General features: G+C 39.2%; 1 protein-coding gene across 16 annotated transcripts in view; it reads right to left on the bottom strand.

Moving 5' to 3' along the window:
* nrxn2b (neurexin 2b) overlaps positions 1-17,984 on the bottom strand; it is a 579,761-nt gene that overhangs the window by 520,171 nt on the left and 41,606 nt on the right. The window lies entirely within an intron of this gene.

Here is a 17,984-nt window from a genome sequence, read left to right as displayed (position 1 = left end):
TTAAAATTTACCTCAGGCTAAAACTTCACAAGGCCAAATTAATATTTTTTAGCAGTTCTCCACTGAAAAGCGTATAATCTCTCAAGGGAATCAAGGCATAAATGCACCCGCAAGGCAAACATTTATGACTGTGTCGCTGCTAATTTTGTTCGGAAGATCTAAAGATGAAGCTACGCTGCACAACTTGCATTGAGCCAGCTTGTGGCTGATACAGCAAAAATCCAGTGCTATAGCATTCAGCCTTACGGCTGGATGAGTCTCAATGACTCAACACACAGAGCGACCTGCTGGAGTTAATGTGCAGGTTTAATGTGCTGTTTGGAATAAGGTGGTGAGGGGAATCTATATTAACAAAACCAGCAGAGAAAGAATTTACATAAAAGACGAGATAAATACAACAGTGAATCACTTCACTGACCGACTAGAGGAACGACCATCTCCCTTATCACCTTTTCTGTAGTTCAAGGTGGATCTAGGTAGGGTGCACTTTTGCTTTGCGACTCTTTGCGATTCTTACAGTTAGAACATGGTCTAAAAATGTCGCCTGTTGACGTCGCAGTGCTAATTATTAATCATTTTGAAACATACGACAAAATTGAACATTTCAACAAAATGGACCGTTAAAAAACATACAGGCCTCTTGAGAAAAATGGAAAGGGGAATACAAAAGTGACAGTGTCCTCACTTCAACATCACTAATATTAAAAAAAAAAAAGGAAAAGGGGATGAAATCTTTTGAGAACGATTTTCCAATAAAATCTGTTCTGCTGTCAAAATAGAAGAAGCCAGAAAAAGTAAAGCCAGGAGAAAAAGAAAAAAAAAGCATCTTTATTCAGCACTCCTTAGACATAGACAGACAGACAGAGGTCGATAGGAGTTTTGCTGAATTGTAGTGCACCTGTAACAATGGTTTGCATTTACAAAAATGTTTGGAGTGGCAGCAGACATAAACCATCACATGTAAAATCATCGGGTTAAACAGAGGTAGCTGATGTGTGACTTGAAAAGACAAGGTTTGCAAAATTGCTGTGTTGTAATAGTTAGGAGAAAAAAAAGAGTTAGGTGCCACTGGTGAGCAGATGTAGCTAGTAGAGTTAGTTGTACCACTTATATAGCTAATGTGAAGCATTTAGAATTGATTTTAATGACATAAAAATCATACACTGTATTAAATAGTCTCCTGTTTGCTACAAAACTCTGATTACCGATGGTAATGTCTACAAGTGACAACAGTAGCATGGGCTTCACGTCCACAGGAGAAACTTGCAGGCAAGTCACTCAGTCGTCTGTATTTAGGCTCAGAAACAATCAAGGTATCCAGGCAAAAGTATAGCCTTATATAGCGCAGCTTATCTTATCCCTTAGGCAAAAAGTTCGTCTAGTATTTATTGACTTTGCTTATACTTTTTCTTTATTCCTTCTTTCTGAGAAATTGCTTTTATGCTCCCTGCTGCTGATGAGCCTCATTTGCATCTGCACTGATTAGCCAATCAGAGCCAGCACGACGCCGTCTAATAGCACCACTTTCTCACATTTTACCACCATTACGACGGCACACGCCTTTCGCAGCGAAATGGTTGGACAGGTGATAAAGCCTTTGCTATTTAGCTTCTCTTTTTTGATGTAGTGTTGTCAGAAACCATCTGCTAGCCTGTCCTGTTCAATCTGTGCTGTACTTGTACTTTAGAATCAGCCTTTCAAAAAAAAAAAAAAAAAAAAAGTAAAAACATTCAGATTTAGCTAGCCGAATAGAGCTGACCGCACAAACCCGCTAAGAGAAGCTATAACGACAGGTATTGATGGCAGGAGGCTTGAAGACAGAGTGCGTGTCTCACTTCAACACTGTTCGTAAATAAGCTTGGGGAATGAGGACAAGTGTGGCTGCAGTACCGCAATGAAATCTTCTCTTTATGTGTAAAAAAAAAAACATTCACACCTCCGCACCGCACACACAAATCCATTACGCTTGGAGCTTTTAAAAGGAACCGAAAGCCCTTTGTCCAAATTGAGGTTCTCGCTTATAACCGCTTCCATTTTGAGTGTAAGACGAGAGCCAATTTCAAAAGAGTTGACCCCGGCTGTGTGTCCCTCTTTTCGGCAGCTGTCTTCGTCTTTTTTTCCGCTCTTCCTTTACCCTTGCACCTGCTTTTATTTACTTATTTTTGCACTACAGCCTACACACGGTGTTTGTTTTGCTAAGCGCTTGCTAACCGCCGCAAAGCCTTGACATAAAGCCGGGAGTGAAAAAGGGCTAAAAGGAGTCCTGGAGAGAAACGTTCTCACGCTTCCATCTGAAAGTGTTACCACTAGAGAAAGAGAAAGACCGAGAGTGTGTGAAAGAGCGAGAGAGAGAAAACATATTCAACTCTTAAAAACAAGCTGACTGCCTCATCAAGTTGAAGATCAGCTCTATGATATAATCTGGCAAGCTCAAGCTCACGTGGACTACACTAACAGTCTGATCAAGAAAAATATGGCTTACTGTAATAATAACACAACATTTGAACCTGCACAGAAATGTGACTACGGCATCAAGATCGGTTGCATGACTTAAATCTCCCGGTTTGTGCTACATTTCTGACCCCATTAATACCTGGGTCTTTCGTGCGCCTTCTATTTGGACTGCATCTTGATGAGGTTTGAACTAGATGCATAAACAAATTGTAGTGATATCCTAGTACTGAACCACATGAATTATGGAAAGAAGCTTTTAATACTTGACCACAAACATCCTGTGTTTGTCCTCACGTCCATTAGTTCTTTTCCACTGGAATAAACAAATGTCAGTGCTTCCAGATGCAGCTGTGTCTAACTGGAATGATTCCAACGATTCTAATCGTTTCGATTCCAACAACGTCCGGAAATTCATTTTTGGTTATGACTTCAAATCTATACTGGAATATACGTACGTACTGTATGTGGGTCTTCCCTTCACCTCAACACAGGTTTATCAACATGTTTATATTCCCTCCCAGTTAAAAAAACGACACCTGGGAGTGATTACGCAGCAAGGCATGAGTTTCCTTTCAATAACCTTTAAACTGACCGTCCCTCAGGGGTGGAAGGAACTTGGACTCGATACAGACATCAGAATCTTCTATAAACACTTATTTTGAGGGAGTTGGGTTACCACTAGTATTTAATAGAAATCGAGTTATGACTTTGTATTTGGATGGCGAGGGGTTACGATGGGGTATTTGGACGGAGTTGGGTTCTGCGGGTTGTGGAAGGAGTTATGATGCACGAAGAGAGGTTTTGGTTAGAAAAATGCAATGGAAGAGATTCTGGTTATAACCATGTCTTGGAAGTAGCTTTGTTTATGACGGAGGGTGTTTAGTTATGACAATTTATCGAGAAGGGTTTTCTGGTGATGCCATGATGTCCTAGATGATATTTACGGCATCTTAAGGTATCTTAATATTCTTGATATGAAGTTATATTAGAAAGGTGTTTGGTTATGATAAATGTAGTACTTAGCAAGCGGTTTGGTTATGAGGATGCACTTGAAGACGGTCTTGCCCATGACTCCATGTTTTTGGTTATAACACTGAACTTAAATGCCGTTTGGCTAGTAGGATAACATGGATTTGCTTAGGACAGCATATTAGGAGTATTCGTGCAATGAATTTGAAAGGTTTGGTTACATTATTTAGCGCTAAAAAATGGCATTTGTAATAATTTTTTATAATTATGTAATAACAATAATAATAATAATAATAATAATAATAATAAGAAGAAGAAGAAGAAGAAGAAGAAGAAGAAGAAGAAGAGGATGAATAAAATAGAATTACAGATGGACCACTAGAGAAAGAGAGAGAATACAATGTACAAAAACACTGCACTGCAACAGAATGAGGTGAAGCTAAAGCCAAATGGGGTGCATCTGGTTAGATAGATAATGAAGGATTTTGCAGCAAGCTGAGTAAGGCATAGGGACAGAGAGAACAAGAGTATGATAGAAGGACAAAAGATAATGAATGCAGAAAAGACCAGAGAGTAAGAGAGTGTGTGTGCAGGAATGGGGCAAAGGTAATGGAAGTGGTTTGCCTTTGAAAGCTGGTGCTTTGGTTCTGCTTTTTCTACCTTGTTCAGTGAATATCAAAGAACGAGGCCACAGAGCTGGTGGATTCTATTACCACGTTTATGCCTGTTTGCAGATGCTGCCGGCTATAGGGATTTCAGGGAAAAAGACGTTTTCTACTCATTTGTATCCAGACAGCATTCATATGTTTTCAAGGTGTGAGAACAATTATAGGCAGATCTGAGCCAGAGTATCGGTACTGGGCCCGATGCTTTTTGATGCGATGCGTTATAGTGCTCAACGGATCATCTGCCACTCTGGTGTGGCCACGGCTCAGCCGACAGGAGACCGTCTGGCATGACGCTTTAGTCGTTTATCTTGATCTTGGTGGAGGAACAGATCATTTGTCGCTTACGCCCAGATCTTCACAATCCAACTCGAAATGTATGAGCAAATCTATGGGTCAGATCAGCGTAGTGCCTGTGTGAGCACAGGAATGTGTGCATTCTAATAGAAATGTCAAAATACAACGGCTAGTGGGGTTAGTTTGATAAAGAAGAGCAAAAGTTAGCAGGAAAAAAAAAGGTTCGATTCGCAATTTATCTACAAATCTAACAAATAGAATTCCAATAGAAGACGTTAGAAATCAACTATCTTGCTGCTATAAATTTTAAAAAGGTGTTTTTATTTCGTAATGAAATGGAATAATATAAGTATCCAAATGCTGTTGCTTTTGACGCTGTTTAACAGTTTGACTCCAACAACTGGATAAGTGACTTTTTAAATAAATAAATAAATAAATAAATAAAACTTTATGCTGGTCCAAGTTTGAGGCGGATTGCGGGAATCTGAGGAATATATGAAACTCTACATTAGACAGTAACTACTAACTCCACCCGAGAACGAAGACATTCATGTGTTTTTTTCCATCTAAACAATTGGTATCTATGTCATAGTCCTAGCTATATACTGTACACACACACACACATATATATATATATATATCTATATCTATATATATATATATAGAGAGAGAGAGATTGACTCATAATGTAAACACACCCTGAGGTACAGCACACCATTTCCAGTTCTGCTAGCAGGCAAACCAGTGTGTGAGACTCCTAGAGGCCACTGTATAACAATATATTAATAATGTATGCAAGTGCACTGTGCTTGCCTCAGTCATTACCTTGGCGGTGCCGCTGCTGCCCTGAGGATGTCAGCGAGACGGCGAGTAAAAAGAGGGCGAGAGAGAGAGAGAGAGAAAGGCAAGAGCGTAAACAATGCAGAACATCAAATCCAGGAGCAACGGCCTCCGTCGCTGCTACGCCCACACTGCGCGTATGCGTGTGTGCACGCTGCTGTGAGGGTCAAACAGGCAGCTTGATGCACTTCATCTTGGAGCGCTGCCACGCCTGCTCATAGGAGAGCCGAACACGGAAAGATATCAGAAGCGCACAAATGCATCGTTTGAGCCCAAAATAAGAAAACAAAAACAAAAATTACACTTTTTTTGAGGAGTTAAAGCCTAAAGTGCGAAACGATTGATGACAAACAGCTAAGTAGAACAACACTAGCATCAGCACTATGCTAAGCTCTGTTCATACTAAGGGTGAAGCCTTGACCTCAGAAACTCAGAGTAGGAAATAAACATCTTGACCTTTAAATGTGGTACATAATTTAGGAGGCGTGTTGTTTTTTTTGTTGTTGTTGTTGTTTTTTAAATGATTATATAAAATGGTACAGTTCTTATTTAGCACAAAAGTTCATTTCCTTTCGTTTTCCTTTTTCTCTCGCAAAAGACTAGAGGGCAGCAAGACTGAGAATTCAGGCAGGAGCTGAAATCAGATCAATTTCATCTACTGATTATTTGAAGGGGGAAAAAAGAAAAGAATGAGAAAGAAAAAAAGGGGGGAGGGATTAATTAAGACAGACCTGATGATAGAGATTAGACCTCGGTGTGACAGAGTTCCCTCAATTTGGCATTAAAATAGAAAGCGCACACACACACACACACACACACACACACACACACACACACACACACACACACACACACACACACACACACACAAATGTCCATCAGAAAGTTAATTCAGTCTTGTATACAACAGGATTAGAGACCAGCCAGTGCTTTTAACATGGATTGGGTCAGCGGTGTGAAAAGGTTCTCTACATTTCAATCTCTTTTGCAGTAAGTGCTCACAAATCCCCCATACACACACACACATACACACACACACACACACACACACACACACACACACACACACACACACACACACACACACACACACACACACACACACACACACACACACACACACACACGGAAAGCTACATAAGCCTGCTGTGTTAATTCGGGTATTATACAGCCGGTGTAAAAAACTAAGGTAAAAAATTTATTATTTTCCTTTACGGAAAGTCTACCTCAGCTTCATCATCAATATGTATACTGAAACACTGCTGAATTTCTGTTTCATTTTCGATAAAGGCGTCTTGGATGGTCTTTCGGCCGGTGCTCATTCTAATGCGGTACTATCAGGTGAACAATATATAAAATATCAGGACGAATAACACATATGATTATATTTTTTGCTGTGAGATGTCAGGAGTCTCTAGTGTCAGTGCTTTGTAGTAGTCAGACATTATCTGGACTTTCTTCAACAATGCAAGCTGCATTTTTTTGGTCTTATCAGCTTTAAGAGAGAGAGAACACCCATAGGGCCGGTAAGGGAATTATTATTTCTAGCCAGTATAACAAGCAATAACTTTCATAATAGGACAAGTGGCTAGAAACAAATAAAATGGACAACATGAGAAACAAAACACTTTGTGCTGTCCTAATATTGGGGGAAAAAAACATTTGATATTTATAATTTTTGATATTCAAATAAAATTTTGATACTCAAAATAATTGTTTATCGCAAAAGGTTTCTCGCAGCTTTTATGTGAAAGTACGTGCAGTTCGGCGTTGAGCTTCAGTCAATATGGACGCTTCCATTTTTTTATTTTACAAAGTGTATTTGAAAACAACAACAACAAACGAAAAACCACTTATGAGATAAATTACCTTGAAAGAAGCAAACATCAGACACCATGTTTTTATAATCCATTTTTTTCATGGATGAAATATTCCTTCAGCCCACAGTGTCACATTGTGTTCTTTTATCCATTCATAACTGGATGGAGAATTAGTGAGTACATAATGTACACACGCTACATACAAAGCTTTAAAACTTAATCCTGGCTCCAATTTAAAAGAGAAAAAAAGGGCATGCTTCTTATACTGCAGCCTTTTGACCCGTAATTAAATTAGCAGCCAATCAGCGTGAGCCTCGACCACCTTGTGTCTCAGTCATGAGCCCTAATGCATCACATTTCATCGCAAACTGACCTGTAATGTCTTGTGACAAATTAATAATCATGTCATCCTGTAATCCCTTGACGAATAGCAAGGGACCTTAGAGGTCTAGGATTGTTCTCCGGTGTCATTCAAAGAGAAGCAGGAGGATGTGGTATGACCCGATACTTCTGCGGGGGGTTAATGAGAGCGACTTTGCATAGCGAGGAAAGCATATCTGTAATGAACCCTAAACGAGAAGTGCCGTGGAATAAAGAGAAGCGAAAGAAGGGGCCAGAGAAACAGTATACACATAGTACAGAATAATATAGCATAGTAGGTGTGATGATCAGAAGGTCGGGGTTCGAGCCCCCAAGCTGCCGAGACATAATCGTTGGGTCCTTGAGCAAGGTCCTTACCTCACCAGAGGTGCCGTACTATGGCTTGACCCTGCGCTCTGACCCCATAACCTGGGATATGCGAAAACTGGGAAAGTTGTGGCCTAATGGTTAGAGAGTTTGTCTCCTAACCCTAAGGTTGTGGGTTCGAGTCTCGGGCCAGCAATACCATGATTCGAGTCTCGGGTGCCGCAGCATAGATGGGTGCCCACTGCTCCGGGTGTGTGTTCATGGTGTGTGTGTGTGTGTGTTCACTGCTGTGTGTGTGTGCACTTTGGATGGGTTAAATGCAGAGAACAAATTCTGAGTATGGGTCACCTTACTTAGCTGTACGTCACTTCACTTTTTCACTTTAAGTATACGAATAACATATTGCAGTATTAGTATTGTACGGTACACATAGTACAACATGTTATAGTATAGTATAGTGTAGTATAGTAGAGTGATAGTATAAGATAGTATAGTGTAGGAATAGTATACGAATAGTATAGTACAGTATAGCAAAGCATACAAATAGTATAGTATAGGAAATGTATAGTAAACAAACAGTATAGTGTAGTATAGAAATAGTATAATATACAGAACTGATGTAAGACAGTAATAGATCTTTCAGGAGCTAACACTACACATTTTTGCACACAATAGAGCAATGAGTCATTCTGGGTTACTGTTTACTGCAGCTGTGGCAACGAGCAACAACACGATCGCACACAGAAACACAAGGTAACTCGCAAAGATTGATTTGTTTTTAACTTGACAACAGTTCAGCTAAAACAAAACAAATCAAAACAAAAAATATATAATAAAAATGGTAATGCGTGAGGAAGCAACCTGTTGGGTTTCACACGTTTCCTCCTTTCATTATTTAAATTGTGCTGTGAACATGCTAGTGTTGCTAATATGACAGGAAGGCAGATTAGCATCATGTGTGCTGCATGTCTAAATCACACCACTTGTTTGTCTAATATATCTAAAAGACTTGATTTTGTGTTTTCTTGTTCTGTAAGGCACTGTTTCCTGAAAATAAATTGATTAAAAATGAAGCCAGTGTGCTAAAAACATTAGCAGCGGCCATCTTGAAACAGCACATACTGTACAGTCATCTGTCATTGGTGCTTGCGAATGTAAAACTCAGGTAAATGTTAAAAGTGGAACAGATGATTTTGAGAAAGTTTTTTTGTTTTTGTGTTTGTGTAAGAGAGAGTAAGAGTTAAGCTAAATGTTTTCTTTGCTACATTAGCCTTATAGCTCCAGGTAAAGCTAAAAACAAATATTTCTTGGATGGACGGACGGACGGAAAGACAGTTGGGGTGAGGGGGAAAACATTTTGTTGTTTTTTTTAGGGAAAACTCTCCTATTATTCATGGTTCGTGGGCTCTAATGGTGTGCTATGAAATAGGAATCTTTCCTCATCCTGCAGCTACATCTCTCACTCACTCACTCACTCACTCACTCACTCACTCACTCTGTACAACAGCAAGGTTCACCTGGATGTCTGCATCTCTTTCTTTCTCGGTCTACGTGTCTCTGAATCAGTTATAGTATATTTTGGGGTGTTTGAGGGGGGTCATGTATGTTTGTTTTGACTAAAGAATGAAGGAGGCAACAGCCCTGCCCTTAACCTGCAACTAACCTTATGCAGAGATGGAGACACACACATACAGGATGTGAGAAAGACGAGTAAACAGCACAGATGCATCAAAGTAACCTGGCAGAAAAAACAGATTCTATCCCATAACGCAAGTACAAGAGCACAGATATCTTCATCAGAGCATGTGGCAAATAAACGCTACTTCGTGCTCAGCACAGCTATCTGTACACATTTCAGTGGTGGGATTTGCTGTGTCAAGGAAGTGCATTACGTTCGTGTCTGGGCAGAATATCGAAACGGCGCTCAGGTCGGTGCGGATGAACGCTTTGTGTCAAGCCTATCGGGGTGACGGTAGACAAGTGCGAAGGCTATTCATTAGTTTCTTAGTCGTATTATGTGCATTAGTTAGTAATAAAACAATGCATGGCCTGCTGTTAGAGAAACAGATTGAAACCGGTGCAGTCAAAATATTTTAAAGCCAAGTTTAACTAAATCTAAATTTATCCCCAGAGATTAAGCCCAGAGGTGACAGTGGTGAGGAAGAAACCTTGAGAGGAACCAGTCTCATTTGAATGACACTGGATGGATCTCATTTACTTTCTATAACTCTACACTATATCGCCTTACACTATAAGTGCAATTGTGTAACCAAAGTTAGCGCCAGCTATTTAGCCAGCATTAGACTTATCATATTTTACACACGAGAATTAGTACCTATTGTGTAAAAGGAACAGAAACAGCTACCTACCAGGTAGAAGATGCGAACAGTTACATTAGTTGTTTAATAATATACATTTCCGCTTTCCCCACTAGCGATAAGCAGAGGAATGGACTCATTTTGGAAGAATTCTCCTGACAGCCCTGAACTGGACATGCAGGAAAGGCTGTGTAAGGCGTGAGTGTAAACACCAGCATGATACTTTGCTGAAAGGTCTACTTGACCTTTACTAGCCCAGAAACACTGAACTCTCCGATACTCACTGCATGTAATAAGTGAGGCTTGTGTTCAGAACTGAGCAAATGTTCATCAGCTTCATAATTTCATAGAATATGAGTATTTAGGAAGACCCTCTGCTGCTCGTATCTTCCTACTGGAAGTATATATTATACTGTAGTGTTTAGTACATTGTAGGATATTACAGTGTTATAAGGGAAATGATCCGATATAAAATGTGGAAGAAAATGATAATACTAATACTAGTCCTCCTAATGAATATGTAAATAATGTTAAAATGAATTCTAAATATGAATAAATAAAAAATATATAGATTATAAATATGTAATTAAATATATTTATTTATATATTTTTTCCGCGTATTTTTCGATCGGTGCTTTTTCTGCAAACAGGATGTATATGGCGTAGAAAACAGCACACGCATACGAATCACAGCATTAGCATGTTATAAAAATAAATAAAAAATACTTATTGTATTTTTCCCCCCTGGTTGTACGTTAGGGGGCACGGTGGCTTATTGGGTAACACATTTGCCTCACACCTCCAGGGTCGGGGTTCGATTCCTGCCTCTGCCTTGTGTGTGTGGAGTTTGCATGTTCTCCCCATGCCTCGGGGGTTTCCTCCGGGTACTTCGGCTTCCTCCCCCGGTCCAAAGACATGCATGGTAGGTTGATTGGCATCTCTGGAAAATTGTCCGTAGTGTGTGAGTGAATGAGAGTGTGTGTGTGTGCCCTGCGATGGGTTGGCACTCCGTCCAGAGTGTATCCTGCCTTGATGCCCGATGACGCCTGAGATAGGCACAGGCTCCCCGTGACCCGAGGTAGTTCGGATAAAGCGGTAGAAAATGAGTGAGTGAGGGTTGTACGTTAGAGCTTTGATTGTGTTATGAAGCTAAGTTTCATAACACACTTGCACTATCCTGACTTCCTCAGAATGAGCAGCCTTCTTGTGTAATGGCTTTTATATTTATTGGTTCATCTACAAAAATGTGCATACATCTTGGCAGACTCTTAACTAATGGCGATTTCAAATCAACAAAGCGGCACAAAAAAGTTATGACCGCTAACCCCGAACCCTACCCCTAAACTTCCAGCTCAAGCCATTTAAAATGGTTTGAATGGTGTCCTGTTGATTTAAGAGAAAGAAAAAAAAAAAAACATCTGCATCCCAATCTCATCTCTCAACAGTCAGCTTTTATGCTTTAACAGATTGTGAACTATATTTGGTATATATATTTGGAGGTTTTTTTTTTTTTTTTGGCAGTCCAGAGATTTGATTACCTCTTCCAGCAGATTTAATTTGTTCAGTTTGGGCTGCATGTTTGTGTTCTGTATTTGGACAGATGCTCAGTACAACATTGCCTCCTGGAATCCACAATTATTTAGGCAGATGTCTCTATAATTTGCAGGCTTATATATATATATATATATATATATATATATATATATATATATATATATATATATATATATATATATATATAAATAATGTTTATATATGTTTTATATATATATTCCCTTTTGTCTTTCTGGCCCCTTGACTGATTATCCACATTTTTCCTTCATCCTCCTTTTCCTCCATCCTCTCCTCACATCAAACATTCCCCTGCTCGAGTCTGCTCAGCCACGCTGAATAGAGATCGGAGTGCTTCTCGCATATGTTAATGTCGTCTTATCTCCGTCTCTGTTGTTTATGTAGATGCGAGTAGACGTGCGTGTGTGTGTGTGTGAGAGCGTGTATACGCGTGACTATGACTAACGACGTTCCCTCTGAAGTGTGAGAGAAGACCTCGGGCTCAGGGACCACAGAGATTAATGACATTATCACAGCAACTAGAGGGAAATAAAAAATGACCGTTGCCTCCTTCCCCGTCCGTGTGAGATACAGCGGGCTGATAAAAGCGAGCTCGCATGCCCTAAACACAAAGGTGAACCCCAACACGAGCGCTGTAAGTTCTCACTGTCAGAAAACGCATAGCAAAGCTATTGCTCAGGAAGGCTAGAGCATAAAGATTACTCTTAGGTTCTGACATTTCATTTTTTTTTTTGTGTTGTTACTAAACTTCCACAGCTACTTTTAAAGCTATTTAGCTCAAATCTGAGACAAACTCGATTTCTACCCCTATTTTACTCCAGCGGTTACACAAAATCCAAATACAATCAATCCATTTAAAGACTTGGGCTGTTCTCATGGTCCGGGCCTGTCGTGCTAGAGCTATTTGAACAAGAACGGTACTTTGCTGCATCGTTCCATCTACTTGAAGTGCGCCAGAAGCACATTCGAAAACAAGAGGAATGAATTACTGGAGATCAGACCTTCCTGGTTATTCTGTACAAATACCTCAAACCTGACTTATTTATTCCCTGTAAAGAACCTCGAAGCTGATGTAACAAAAGTCTCCATCATTAAACCTGCTCTTGTACAATAAGCTTTGGTGAAGTAAGTGTGGCTGGAGCAACAGAAATGAAACCGTGGCTGGGTTTCAGAAGAAACTTATGTTTCCAAGTATATTGTAAAATCTCTCTCTCTCTCTCTCTCTCTCTCTCTCTCTCTCTCTCTCTCTCTCTCTCTCTCTCTCTCTCTCTCTCTCTCTCTCTCCAAAATGCAGCAAAAATACATTTAATGTTAAAATGTTTTACGAAATACATAAACTGTAATTCTCTCATTCACACATACACACACATTATATATAAATATATAATAAATAAAACTGAGTACAAACGTATTATATATTTTTTTATTAAATATTATATATATATATATATATATATATATATATATATATATATATATATATATATATATATATAATTATGTTGTTTTTTTAAGTAAATTTTGTATGATAAATCCATCCATCAGTACATGCATGTGGCAGCCTAGTGGTTAAGGTGTTGGGTTACCAATCAGAAGGTTGTGAGTTCGATCCCAGATCCACCAAGCTGCCACTGTTGGGCCCCTGAGCAAGGCCCTTAACAGTCCATTGCTCAGCTGTAAGGGTGTCTGAATATATTCAGTATTACTTATGTATTGCATTTAAGAATAGTTTAGTAAAATAAAAAAATAAAAAATAAAAAAATAGATACAAATACACAAAAAGACACAAAGATGCCATTTACTTATTTTAGTACTATATATCTTTTTTTCTATGCTTAAGTCTATTGTGCTAGAAAAAAATCAAAACCAAAAAAGAATTTTTACTTCTTCATAGACTAGAATTACAAATGTATATTGCTCTGGAATTTAGTCTATTTCCTTCCTTGCTCACTTTCCACAGTTGCTTCCAACTATGGTTCAGATCAGATCTGAAGATACCTGCATCCTTGTCAGGTATTGGGTTATTTGTGGTAACAACTATAGAGACGGGGCAGAAAGCTCAGGAAGCAATTTCATACTGTACTTGGAGTAATGTTTTTACCTTGGTTTGGTCATGTCTGCCTTATGGGACTTCCACTACTTAAATTTCCCTTTTCATTCGGAACAGAGAGAGAGAGAGAGAGAGAGAGAGAGAGAGAGAGAGAGAGAGAGAGAGAGAGAGAGAGAGAAATTTGTGCTTTGACATGATTTAGCAAAGGGGAAAAAAAAGGCAAACGCTATTGAAAATTAATAGCCATCATGCACGACCCAGGTGTTCAGGGGTTTAGTGACTGAGTGAAAACTCAATACAAATGTACAAGGGATCAGCGTGTGTGTTTAAGCGCTGCTACAGAAATAAAAATGGACGAACAAACTGTATCACCAATTACCACGTGCAAACTAAAGCAAGAAAGACTGGAAGGAATTTATAAAACTGTTATGATAATTGTGCCTCAGAAGCATGACGATTCCTATAAAAGCCACAAACAGGCTGGATTCATTTACTAAATATAACACGGGAAGAAGCTGCACTTTGTATTAAACGCAAATGAGGCGTCGAAAATAATCCAAATACTTACATGATCCGTCTTGCCTTCGTACACGTAGAGTCGTATTCGGCGCTGCCAACTTAAGTCCAAAAGGTTTACGTAAATGTTTGTGTTACTCGGATTAAGAATTAGGCCATGCGTAATCGTTCAGATTATGAAATGTTCACCTGTGTGTACTGTAGAGCAGAATAGAGATATTCAGCAGCTCATCAGTCTTAAGTCACTTAACTCTCCGTGGACTTTAAAGGTGGGGTGTACGATGTTTGAAAGCCAATGTTGACATTTGAAATCACCAAAACAAACACGTCTCTTACCCAAATGGGTGTCACCCTTGTTTTGATAGCTCCGCCCCACACATACATACTAAGGTTGTGGGTTAGAGTCTTGGGCCGGCAATACCACGACTGAGGTGCCCTTGAGCAAAGTACCGAACCCCCACAACTGCTCCCAGGGTGCCGCAGCATAAATGGCTGCCCACTGCTCCGGGTGTGTGTTCACGGTGTGTGTGTGTGTGTGTGTGTGTGTGTTCACTGCTGTGTGTGTGCACTTTGGATGGGTTAAATGCAGAGAACGAATTCTGAGTATGGGTCACCGTACTTGGCCATATGTCACGTCAACCCAGGCAACTATTATGGTGGAACCTGTTGGGGCAGCTGACCGAGGGGATATTTTTATCAATAAATGAACACAATGAGTAATACTATGGTAATACAAATGTGTTTTTGTAGTACTGTGTGTTGTACCGTGAAAGGTTTATCTCTGTTTCACGCGGAAGACGTTCAGTTCTCCCCAGCGCTGGAAAGCTGATCCTATATTAACACGGGTCCTGCTTCTTGCCTTATCGTAAGCCTTTCTTCGCTTTTCATTTTATCCGCCGTATCAATGTTTCAATCGCTTTCTGTGGTCACACATGCCCACTGAACAATCTCCGCCGCATATTGACAAGACACGCCCCTTTCTGCTCATTGGCTACATGTTTGTTTTGTTTTAGAGTAATTTCTCAAACATTGTACACCCCACCTTTAAGTAATTGCATCATCCCTTTAATGTCATTTGCATGACTCCCACGGCCAACTCTGAGTTAACTCATGATAATCATAATAATGCCTAATCCAGAAAGCTGACGTTTGAGAATTTGGCTTGTAAATCCTCTCGGAAAATCTGAGCAAGCCCGACGGACCTCAAGACTCCAATCCCGTCGTGTTTGTTTAAAAGAACAAATCTAAATTTACCTCAGATCAATGGATTTTCTTTTTCTGTTCCTAGAAATTTAAGACTGGACAATATACCGTTTCCTCGGCTTCTTTTATATAAATTCGATTTATTCTCAACGTACTTATGCTTAGTGTAAATCATTACTAGGGGAAGGGAAAAAAAAAAGGCCAAATGTGGGTTCGTTTCCATTCCTTTGAAAAGTGGAGAGCTCGGGATCGATGAATCAATGCCTTTAAGAGGAATGGATTTGGTGAATTATTAAAATGGCTTCTTTTAAAAGATGAAGGGCGTGTGGAGCTAAGGGTAAGATTACAGACTTAGCACATTAGCGCCGCTTCCCTGCTGAATAGGCGCAGCACTGAATTGAAAAATACATTCAGTGGGAGCGACTCGTTTGGGTTAGCGTATTCAATTTGCATCTCTTCCTTCCTAGCGTCTGGATTTGCCTAGATTGTAATGTTTGGCAACAAAAACGTCAACAAACATGTCGGGTTAAAAAAAAGATCATCTTATTTTTCACGATTTAGTTCCAACCCTAATTAACCAATTGATTAAGCAGCATTTAATTTCTGCACTTTTTAAAAAAAAAATTTAAATCGCAGAACTTCGTTTTTTTTGCTTTTTGTTTGATTTAAAAGTACATGATCTTGAGCCGTGTACAGTTCTGACACGGCAAGGCTTTAAACTTAAACACAAAGCCTGTAATCCGTCCGGCGCTCATCCATATTCTGGACATGCAGAACCAGAGAGACGAGCAAACGCAATCGCTGCCTCGTGTTTTTTTTTTTTTTTTTGTCTGCGTGGAGGTTGAGCCCGATCCTGACGATCCTAAAGGATCGATGTAATTGCCCAACACAAGAGGGGTTTCATTCTTAATGACTGCAGTGGCCTGCATGGGCCAGAGCTGGTACATTTCTACTCTTTGCTTTATCACTGAAAGACAAAAAAGCAAACAAGTCTTCGAGAAAGAAAGCAACACGCTCCTGCAAGGTGGCAAATAATTAGCAGTGGTGTTTTATAGCATTATAATTATCATATCTGTTATAGGAACAGTCCTCAACAACAGTGTGATATGTTGTGACCACCAAATGTGGATTTTATTTTCCTCTACTATCACAGAAGCAGCTAAAGAATAGCATGTACTTTCTATTCATTTACAGTCGCTCATGTAATGTCCAACATTATCATTTATATTACAGCAGATGCTAGCATTTCTTTCCTAACCAACCTCTTGGTCTATCTCAAATTACTAGTGGGGGGGGGGGGGGGGAGTGCTTGTCATTATACCAAGAGACCAAAAAGAACACAAAGTTCTTGAAACATAAATGCTTTCTGATGCTGAAAACCCAAATTAGTTGAAGAGAAATAAATCTTGTCAGTTGGATGCATTACATTGCGCGTTCGGACATTCAAAGAGAAGATGCCCACTACATGTGATCTTTGAGGACGACAACCTCCTAATCGATGCATAATCAGACTGTGTATATATATATATATATATATATATATATATATATATATATATATATATATATATATATAGTCTGGTTCATTTCAAGGTTTCTTCCTCTTCGTTCTAAGGGAGTTTTTGCCGCAGTCTTGTTCATTGGGGATAAATACAAACACATGTAAATACAAGTCTAACAATATTGAACTTTGGTATAATAATCTTTGTGTAATTAAAACGTACTATATTTCTTATGTTCGTTAAGGCTTCTTTGAGACAATATCCACCGTTAAAAGCGCTATAGAAATTGAATTGAATTCAGACTGAAGTGGCTATGCTCAGTATACTGTATTTGGCATATATTTAAGAATTATATTCATTACATACAGATCTTATTCAATTCGATAAACATTTCAGGTCTTTTTTTACAAAAAAAAAAAAAAAACCTCTCGCCCCACCCACCCCCCAGTGCACCTCCTTACAGAAAACATTATCATATTCGTTTTTTTCTTGCATAAAATATTACTGTACCAATGTGTGTAAAAGCATCTTCCATACAATTTCCCATGAATTAGCAGTCGGGCGAGTGGGTTTTATATAAAGCTGTCCGTCTGTCCTTCTGACCAACCTGATTGGAGAGTTCTGTGCTGTAATGAAACACTCTTTCTGCTATATTACATCTAATCAGCCACTGAAAGGCCTTTAAATCAGCTAAAGAACCCGGTGAATTAAAGTGGGAAAGATTTACACTGTACAGAATCAGCCACATCCTGAATTAGGAGCGTTACAGGGTCTATTTTCTCAATACGAATCCGGCGATCGAGTGCTAAATGAAAGTTTATAATAGTCATATACTATTTTTTTTTTCCCCTTCGTTCCTTTGAATGCCATATGACATGCATATATACAGGTTACATATCAAAAAATATGACGCGGACAGTATCCTTGAACAATTTTTTTTTTTTATATCGATTGAACATGGCATTTGTGAGTGTGTGAGAGAGAGAGACAGAGAGAGAGAAGAAGAAAAAAACATTTAATCCTCTACCACTTTTAAAGATTGTTCCTTTTGTGACGCACAAATGTGGACATGTTGACCTTTTCACGTTTAA

This window comes from Tachysurus fulvidraco, chromosome 7, assembly GCF_022655615.1.
Source record: "Tachysurus fulvidraco isolate hzauxx_2018 chromosome 7, HZAU_PFXX_2.0, whole genome shotgun sequence".
NCBI classification, from domain to species: domain Eukaryota; kingdom Metazoa; phylum Chordata; class Actinopteri; order Siluriformes; family Bagridae; genus Tachysurus; species Tachysurus fulvidraco.
The sequence above is the reverse complement of the archived record's forward strand: the minus strand, read 5'-3'. Positions and strand labels throughout refer to the sequence as shown.